At 32.1% G+C, this 11252-nt stretch overlaps 1 pseudogene; it reads left to right on the top strand.

Moving 5' to 3' along the window:
- Positions 1-1208: 1208 nt before the first annotated feature.
- LOC149577156 (alpha pinene synthase, chloroplastic-like) overlaps positions 1209-11252 on the top strand; it is a 126292-nt pseudogene continuing 116248 nt past the window's right edge.

Below are 11252 nucleotides of genomic sequence, written 5' to 3'. Positions count from 1 at the left end.
AAGAGGGAATAATAATATTGGAGAATGTTTAAGCTTTAAAATACAATGATCACATCATGTTCTATTTTTATAAATAAATTGAGAAATTCTTAGAAAGCAATCTAAAAATAAACCTTACATAAAACTTCCATACTCAATCATAAAAAACACAACAAAAATAGAGCAACATGGAGTTATTTAAAAATGGTGACATGTCCAACATTTTGGAATGAATGGCTTCTACACTTTAGAAGAATCCATTCAACACCTTTTATCCATGATCTTGGCAATAGAAATGATTATGTCTCTACTCATATTTTTCCTATATATGTGTACTCTTAAAGATTTGATTCATCAATGTTTTATTTTTCCATTCACTTCCATATATATATATACATATACATATATACATATATGTATGTATATATATATGTATATATATACATATACATATATATGTATATGTATATATGTATATGTATATATATATATACATATATATGTATATATCTCTATATACATATATATGTATATACGTATATATATATATACATATGTATGTATATACGTATATATATATATACATATGTATGTATATACGTATATATATATATACATATGTATGTATATACGTATATATATATATACATATGTATGTATATATATATATATATATATATATATATATATATATATATATATATATATATATATATATATATATATATATATATATGTCAAGTATCTATATATATATATATATATATATATAGATGTCAAATCTATTGATCAGAAAGTTTTCTATTTGATCTAAATGTCATATCTATTTGATTGATGAAGAGGATTTGAGAAGTTGTTCACAACAAAAGCATCTAGACTATATCAACTATATCTAACATGAGTGTCACTATTATCTAACTTCTTCTTTCAATCACCATTAAATATCACACACTAAGGGAAAAAATCAAGGTAAGAAAATTAAGTCAATTTTTATTACTTAACATTTTAGTTTTAAAAATCAAAATTTTGTATGCAATATTTAAAGGATTTATCTTCAACCTTATTACAGAAATCTCATACTCCTAGTTCATACTAATATAATCATAGAAAGGAAAAAACCTCCTTGTCTACTAATAAACTTTGATTACAAAGATGTTTGATTTTAATAAAATATCCCTCTAACTTATTTGATCTAATGACACACATGTTAAAAAACTTCAAAATAAATGATGGCCAGTGTTGGAATTACAATACAAAAGGTAAACTCTGGTTAGGGGGGATGGGGGTGTGGGGAGAATCGGTGCTTTAAACTTTAACCCATAAAAAAATTCACCATACATCCATCTCACATATTCAATAAGTAAACTGAAATACCATGTAAAGCATATACATCTAAAGTATGTAAAAAAGTTAGTATTCACACATATATGACACAATATATGATTACCCAAAAACCCTCCAATGAGAAGGTAAAACTAGGGTGGGGATGACACCCACAAATCTTTACTGTTGTAGTAATAAAGTGTATCCAATGAAGGTTACAATGTTTGATCATGAAACATGATATTCCCTGTGAAAGGTCTACCCTATTAAAAAGCTTACAAAGACTGTTAGGTCTTACACTATTAAAGGATTTCAATAACATGTTAGAGGTGTACCTAGTTAAAGGACTTCAACTCACAATTAAATAAGCACCATGTTAGAGGATTTCAATACAACCTATTAGGACTACTTTGTTAAGAGATTTAACTAATTCAAATGTTAGAATGTCTCAACAATGATCCTAAAATTATCACTCTATTGTGTGATGTCAAATCACCTCTATCCTATTGTGTTGTTGATCCTTCTTGATCAGATGTCTCTCTATTGTTGACTTTTTCCTTCCTTTGTTCTCCTTTAACTGATTCTACAATGTAATTCATAACATAATACCTTGGTCACCATGAATGTCCTATTTTTGCATACAAACTCTCCTTCTCTCTCTTTGATCATTCATAAAAAGTTTAGGGTTTGTCCTTCAAAGACTTAATTTGGATGGCCAACTTAGCAGCAAGGTGGACTAAGCCATCTAATTTAGAAAGATTGGGGTCTTTCTTCATAATTGTTTCTACATAGCGTAGTTCCTTGTGTAAAATCTCCATATGAGGAGTCAATGTCACCTAGTTGCTAATTAGTTTAGCCCTTATATTGGCTTCATCTACTTGTAATGGTTCTAGTTGACTCTTGGATTGCAATAAGGTCCTATATTGTTTCTCACTTTGAGTTGGAGACTTAGGAAATGTTACACTAGATGACTACATTTGGCTCTCCAAACTCAGGATGTGATTCCTTATCTTTGTGAAGAGTTTAAGATTACACAATTTGGTGTACAGAGAGAAAATGTTCTCTAGTACCTTCTTCACACTATCTACCTTAGTTTCTAGTGCAACCTGTGTCCTTGCAATATCATTGGATATATTCTCATTTACCTTGTTTTGAAACTTCTTTTCAAACCATTCTAATAGTTTGACATTAGTATCCAGGTTTGTGTCACTAAAAATTTCCACTATATTGGTCAATTCTTTAATGATTGTCTTGGTTTCATTTGGATTACGGCATATTGAATGCATCTAAGAAAATTTCTTTGATATCAATCAAAGCTTGCTTCTACCTATGCTCCCTTTTAAGAAGTTCTTGATGTTTCTTCTTTGCTAAGGCCTCTTGTAGTATACCCATGTGCTCAATTGCAAATGCTCCATAATCAAATTTAGGTAGTACAATCTCTTCATCTAGGCTAACATCTCCATAAGTAATCACCTCTTCTGCCTTAGATGAACCAAGACTTGGTACTAAAAATTGTAATGGAGTTGCCTCTGTGCTCAGTCTCTGAAGAGCTTGACTAGAAGGAGTACTATATTCTAGTAATGTCACCAGTGCTTGGACTGCTTCTAGCTCCTTTGACTTCGGTGTCAAACTTGTCTCTTTAGATTTGTCCTTTTTTGCCTCTATGGTTTTAGTTGCACCTTGATCTTGTACTAGAGGTGTAGGTGTATCTACCTAACTTGTTTGGCTTGAGTCCCAACATTTTCTAGTGTTTCCACCTTGTCTTCTCCAACTATCTCAACCTTACCTTTATCATTTTTCTTGTTCATTTCTTTAGACCAAAGTGTCTTCCATGAGTGTATTGATAGTGCAACCTACTATCTCCTTCCTTTGATATAAAAATATGGGTTATAAAGGTTGTACACTTATGACTTGAGGATTGATTATAGGTGTTTCTTGTATTTTCACTTCCTCCCCTGCAGTTATAGTCTCTATCTTATGGATTTTATCTACACTCACTAGTATGGGGTTGTCACATAATTTGGCCTAGAGATTGGACTAGACAAGTATCTTTTTCAAATCATCCCTTGTAAGGGGATTGATGTTCTAATCAGTAGTATCAGAAATATCCTTTACTTTGATAGTTTTAGTGTTTACACTTGTCACCTGTGGAGGGCTAGCACTCAACATTTGTGTATCTTGTACACTCTATTCTATTTTCTACTCTTCCTCAGTTGGTTCCTGATTGTCAATATGCATATTAGTGCCTTCATCAACTATGCCTTGTTCATTATCATCTTCTCCTACCTCAATAGGTGTCCAATCATCTTCTTTTGATGTTGTCAATCTATATGTTAACTTCCACATATGTTTGGACTTTTTTACAATATCCTCTCAATTGTTTTGAAATATGCTAAATGCCCTATACTTAGGTACAAACCTTGCAACATATTTCTTTATGGCTTTAGACATTTCAGCCTTACTAAGTTCTAGCGTAACTTGAGCAAGGGATGTTTGCCTAATTTGTCTTTCAATGTTTAAACAATAATGCCATTTTTTCTCAACTCTATCATATAAACTTTTAGGTATGGAGTTGGCAAGTTCTAGAGGAGTCTTTTTAAATGTAGCCATCATGGAATATACTACCTCTTCTACTTGATTCTTCTCAATCTTTCCAATATTATCAAACTCAATGTGAGAGAAACCTGACAAATCAACATTTTTTTCAACCATTCTCACACAATTTGTCTAGATATGAGGAGGGATTGTGACTCACCACTTGGAATTGGTTTTTGTCACCTGATTCAATCTTCTCCTCATCAGATTTAGCTTGGGGAACATACTTCCTTCTCAGTCTCTTCTATTCTCTAGCTTTCTCCTCTTTAGGCTTACCTACCTCTTTAACCTTCTATGCAATGACTCTTGTACTAGCCCTTGTGGTAGGTAGTGTAGGTTTGGGATGATTAGGTTTTGCTACCTTCTTTATTTTGCTCACTACTTTAGTATTTTCCTTTCTTTTCTTCTTATCAGTAGTTATAGGTGCTTTACCAACTTCTTTTTCCTTGACACCTTCTATAGTTTCTACTTCCTCCTCTTGCTGATCTTCTCCTCAACCTTGTGTTAGTGCTAGTGGTGCTTGAGCTTGCATTCCCTTTCTTCTCTTCTTCATCATCATCTTCCTCTTCTTCTTCCTTGGCTCCTTCACCAAATTTTTCTTTCAATTTCTTCACCAATTTTTTCTTCTTTCTCATTGATAAAGTATTCTTCAATTCCATTATGATTTTTGATTTGGCCAAGTCATAATTACCAAATGCTTTGGCTTCCTTATCCACTTCTTCTGCAAGTAATGTTGTCATTTTTGTAGAGGCCTCATCAATATTTATTTCATAACCTAATGGCCTTAGCCATCTCACCTTGGAAATCATTGTTCGTACATAAGTGAAATCAGTATCAACTAGGAAGAAAACATCATTAAAATGTTTATCCACTAGTGAGACTAGTATCCTTAGTCTTTTCTTCATTGATTTCTTGAAATCTTCAAAATAACTAGTCATCACTGACACAAAGTTATCACCTAATTGCTCAATAAATTCTCCTATTTGAACTACAATTGATCTACTTACCTTCCATGCAACCTTACCAAATTTTGGAAATGTATTATGCACATAGAAGAAAATACATACCAAAATTGATCCAAATTTGTAGTGAGAAATCTCGATTCTTCTTATAGCTCCCAAATTCTCAATCAATTGTTGTAACTAAAAATCAGAAAGATCATAGGTGTGATCTTCCTTCAAAATTTTGTAGCCCATATCCACTGCAATGCAAGGTACACTATTTAATCTGTAGGATTGATAAAACTTGTGTGTTATTACCCTTATTGCAAAATCTATCAGGTGATCTATGATAGTATCAATTGTCATTCCTCTTTTATTCCATATAACCCCTTTGTTCTTTTCAATAATTTCCTTTGATTCACTTGTCATGGTCTTTGACTGATCTAGGGTTGGATATACTGTTACTCTGTGAATAGTCTTCTTTGAGATTTTTACTGGCCCATTTTCTAACCATATAGAGCTATCATGGATTATGCTTAAAAAAAATCTTAATCTAGTTTATTTTGAAGACATAAAGGAAATCTAGGGCATGAGTCAACCCTTTCTTCTTGACAATCCTGAATTCTTCCTTTAAGGCTCCATTTTCACACAATTTCCCATATGTTTCTCTGATTTCCATGTCTTCTATGCTTCCAATATTGCATTTGTAACAATTCTTAACATCTTGAACCATCAAGACTTGCGATGGTATGATAGACAACATACCTGAGGGATCCTTCTTATAAGCTATATCTGGGATAGCCTTGAAAATAGGTTGTTTTATTTCATTACTAATCAATTGAACATTTAAAACCTCTTTTCTCTATACACTTTTTTCTTTAGAACAACTAGATGCCATTACATATATCTAGGTTTTGTAAAATTTTAAATTACCTAGCTCGACACATGGTAAATACCTTATAAATCCTACTAGAATGGTGTCAAACAACCATTTAAATCTCCTATAAATACTTAGATCAAATTCTCTAGATCACCTTTAGCTCTTCATAATCTTCTTCAAATTTGAATGATGTTAAATGAGAAGAAATTGATCAAATATCCCTTAAAACACTGCATTTAATGCTAAGTTCTTACACAACTATAAGCTCTACAAAAATTGAATTTCTAGCTCACTTGGTGTCCACATATATTTTTATATGCTCGACAACCACTATGAGCTTGGACTCAAATAACATGTTTTATTAGCTCAACATCAACTAACATTTCACTCAACAACCATAAGAAACTTTTTATGCTCTACAGTAACATGAAAACTAACAAAACTTAAAGATTTACCCTTGATTTCTAACAACATTTTTTATATTTGTTTGTTCATATGTAATCTTTTCAAAACTAAATCCTTGGAACTAATGTATGTTATATCTTTTAAATATCAGTCCCACATACACTTGATTGCTCAATTCGATGAGGTGTGATCACCTCACCCATTGGGTGAAGGGATCTCATCTACACTTGATGTGTTGCAATCTTCCTTTCTCTTCCATGTCTTGTTCATCTCATCTCTAACATTTTCAATATCTGCCTTTCCTTTTCCTTTGTTGAACTGACAACTTGGTGCCTCTAACCTTGTTGGACAATATCTACTTATGCGACTAGTCTTCAAACAACTAAAACATGTGGTTTGACTTAATCACTGTTTGTAATCACTTTGAAAATGTGTCCTAATATAGTTTTCAAGACCATGCCCATGCTCTTGATAGTAGTGATAGCTATACCTTGTATTATAATCCAAATTATTAGAGTTTCCATTGTTCTTTACCTGTGTTTTCTTGTTTGATGACCACTTGGGTTTAGATCTACATTCAAAAGCTCTATGTCCATACTATTTATAGTTATAACATTATCTTTCAAATCTTTGAGTGTGTATGGTCTTGGTTCTACATTCATGTACTTGATGACCTTGTTTGTTTCACTTGTGGTAGTGATCCTTTTTCTTTTGCTTAACATTTTTACTTATAGTCTTGATCCTGTGCACAATAGCTTACCACAATTATGAAAAGTAGGCTTGGAGTTCTTAACTTTTTTACTTCTTTCTTCAACACATTTGGATGATTCTCCTTCTTTAGCACTAGTGTATCTCATCCCATATATATCATTGTTAGATCTAGGGGATCTCATTAATTGTTCAAAGTACTTCATGGCTTCATTGGGTTTATTGAAGCTTTCGCTAAACTCTATTTCCCTTTTTAGATCATTGCTCAACTATTCATTTGGAAACTTTAGTGTTGTGATCTCAATGTCCTTGGCATTCAGTTCATGATTTGCAATCATCAATTGACCTAAAATTTCTAATTTCATGTTAGCAATTCCAATTACCTCTAATGATCTCTCTTCCTATTTACTGGTTAAAAGTCTTTTGTCATCTTCAATAATGACTTTATCTTCTGTAGCTTTCTTTTTTTATTTAGTCAATTCACATAGTAATATGGCTTGTGATTCTTTCTCTCTCTTAAGATTTTTGATCTCTTCAACTAGGGTTTTATTCTTTTCCATTAGATCTGCAACTGCTACATCAAATTCATTGGAGTTTCCATTTGCAAATAGCCTAGTGGTGTCCATCTCTTGGTATTGTGTGTCATTCTCCTCATTAGAAATTTCTTTCCTTCTTCTCAATGATTTCTTTATATCTCCTACTTCATTTAATTGATGTAGAATGAGTTGTATTTCAATCTCTTGGTTCTCAATAATTTTTTCCAACTTGTAGACTTCCATTCCCAAGAACTTTTCTCAAAGCTATTAAGCTTTACTTTCAGAGACCTGTGCTCTGATACCAATTGTTGGAATTACAATAGGAAAGGTAGACTCTTGGGGGGTGGGGGGATTTAAATTAGTGCTTTAAACTTTAACCCATAAAAAAATTCACCATACATCCATCTCACATATTCAATAAGTAAACTAAAATACCATATACATCTAAACTATGTAAACAAGTAAGGATTCACACATATATGACACAAGATATGATCACCTAGAAACCCTCCAATGAGAAGGTAAAACTGAGTTAGGGAGGACACCCACAAATATTTAGTACTATAGTAAAAAGGTGTATCCAATGAAGGTTACAATATTTGATCATGAAACATTATCTACCTTGTGAAAGGTCTGCCCTATTAAAAGGTTACAAAGACTATTAGGTCTTACCCTATCAAAGGATTTCAACACCTTGTTATAAGTGTTCCTAGTTAAAGGATTTCAACTCACAATTAAATAAGCACCTTGTTAGAGGATTTCAACATAGCATGTTAGGAATACTCTATTAAGAGATTTAACTAACTCACCCATTAGAATGTCTCAGCAATGATCTTTGGATTAACACTCTATTTCTTGATGTCAAATCACCTCTGTCCTATTGTGTACTTGATCCTTCTTGATTAGTTGTCTCTCTGATGTTCATTATTTCCTTCTTATATTCTCCTTTGACTAATTCTATAATGTAATTCAGATCATAATACATTGGTCACCATGAATGTCCATTTTGTGCACATAAAATCTCCTTCTCTCTCTGATCTTTCATAAAAAGTTTAGGATTTGTTGTGCTTAAGAAGACCTAGGTGACTTCGGGTTAGTTATGAGTCAATGACTGTGATTCATCCATATTAATGCTTAAACCTTCCCTTTACCTAATTGGATGCATGTAATACATAGGGATTGCCACTTAAGACTCATCCTTATCAATAAAAGAACATAAATCAATCCTTAAGTTGTCGCAGAAATGATTTACATAGAAGTTTGTGACAATACAAACAACTATGTCAAACCTATGTTACTCAAAATCTAAAGTCCCCATTGCTCGACACTAACTATGACTTCAATGTTGTCACTTGGAAACTAAATGACTTAGCATGCATTGCCTACTTAGCTCTTGAATCACTTGCCACATACCGTCTGCTCAAAACTTGAGTGACCCAACACATGAATGACTTAACACTCACTATTTACTTGACATGCTCTAACTTACATGTTGTGCTTGACATATGTTACTTGTTTAGCATGAACTAAGTAAATGACTTAAGTTTATAGACACTCACTTGTCAAAACCAATTTGAGATTAATAGGCTAGTTCTTATGTCTGTCAACTCAATTAGAGGAAGAGAAGATAGGAAGTATTATGAATCTTTACAGAGCTTCCTTAATTGCTTTCCTAAAGGAGAATATTATGGATGAGGCTAAATCATTTGTGACAACATATTTGAGTAAAGCTTTATAGAAGGCTAATATCAGTTCACATCTTTTGTGAGAGTTAATGTTGTTCAAAAACTCTGGTTTTAACACTCCTCATATTTTAACCTTGAGTATGGTTGGCACACAAATCTACCCAAAGTCAAAGGAATGAACTATGTAATGACCCACCAAGGAATCCAAAAGAATTAACCTAAAGTTTAACTAAGTTTGCTAAATATTATTTTTTGTAAAGAAAGAATAACATACACATCCAACATAAAATACTGAAAGAAAAACATACAATCACACATAAGCAAACAAAGCAGATTACATTCCTTAAGGATCCCAAGATGTTGAATCGCATTTAAATTTTAATTATTACTAAGTCTAACAATTACCACATCCATATGAAAGAATAATCAAAAGTCCAAAGTCCAATTTAAATAATATACATATATTTTGAATGCCACTTGGCAATAAAATTTAGAATGCACAATCATCCACTATACATGTTAAAGGTATGAAGGTCTAAAAGAATATACATTTATCAAAATAGATTACATCATCCCTTGCAGATCCATGATGCAAAGTATAATACAATGAATGAAACAATCCATCATAAAAGATACAACCATCCATCATAATACGCAAGAAAAGAATGGAAGGACATGCAGACAAGGAAACTCTAGCCATGGCATCAACAAACAGATCTCAATGGTAAGAGTAAAAAGCACTACCACCTATCCACATAGAACCTAAATGGTCCACTCCCACTACACTGACGAGATAGTCTCAAGTCCCAAACAAGATAACAATGCAAATATCAAAAGTAATCTAACTCAAAGGTTACAAATAAAATCGACATCTAGACCTAGAGGCACACAAAAACATGTAGGAAACCTACTATGTAAGTGGGCAAGTGTCATCACATGAATCAACACTAGACCTGACCTAGTAGTCTCTTAGGACCCTGACCCCCTAGTGATCCCTATGTGGCACTAGTATCCTCTCATACTAACAAGACATACTAATGATGCATGGGTGCAACCAAGCGTTCTCTCTACTCCCATCCTAGTCTATACTAGCACTCAAGGCATGGGCAAGAACAAAAAAGGACTCTTATTAGGTTCATTTTATTCCCATTTAGTGTAGTGTTTTCACTTATTAAACAAGTTACAATAGGTTTCCCTGGCAACCACTTAGGGCCCCAACCTCCATTGCAAGCCACTTCCCAATATTACATATAGATAACCTACCCTAGGCTCATAAAAGTATAAATTAAATAATCATATAAAATCACCTCAGCCCTATACAAGTGACTACAAATCATCAAAAGATAATTCACAATAACACATTAGTTCTCTACGAGCAACTAGAAAGCATCCCAAAAATACTGATTGAAGACTCAAAATGGTTAAGTCAAATATGTCATAACATGACATCACCAAGAACAAATCATACCAAACACCTTAGTCCTATAAAAGCAACTGGAAAGCAATCCAAATACAACTAATCAAAGATTCAAAATGGTTATATTAGATAGGTCACATCTTTCACCTCAGTTTCACAAGAGAACACTAGAAAATTATAACAATCAATAGATCAACACACATCATAGAGCGTACCAGACACATTACCATGGTTGAGTATAAAAGATCGAAATCAAATCATCATAACATTACAAACACAAAACTCCTAAGCCCCTGGTAACATCTTAAGATTGGTCAAAGGTAGGTCAAACCTTAGAACCCCAAATCATAAGGTATACCTTGCATATAGAACATGTAATGTAGCTTTCTCAATACATTACATTTTGAAGAAACAAAGGTATAATTTCACTATAAATTTCAAGTTTACATTTTTGAATAAATCCATCTAGGAAATAAAATCTCAACTTCACCTATTAATCATTCATGACTTACAATTTCAATTTATTTTAATAATAGTTTAATCAAGTACTCTAATTAAATATTATTAAATTTCAATAATCAATTTGGTTCCTCAAAAGTATTTTAACAAAAAATAATTAAAACTTTTAATTAATTATCATTAACTTCTTTAATAACTTATTTTTAAATTATTAATAGAATAACCATTATTTTATTAATAATTTTATAAAAAAACATTAATAACAATTTAATTATATTAATTATATTAATTAATTAAATAAGTTAACTTTGAAAATAACGAAAT

Source organism: Cupressus sempervirens, chromosome 1, assembly GCF_028749045.1.
Source record: "Cupressus sempervirens isolate cs-2001-9-10 chromosome 1, ASM2874904v1, whole genome shotgun sequence".
NCBI lineage: Eukaryota > Viridiplantae > Streptophyta > Pinopsida > Cupressales > Cupressaceae > Cupressus > Cupressus sempervirens.
Note: the sequence above shows the minus strand (reverse complement) of the source record. Positions and strands in the feature narration are given on the sequence as shown.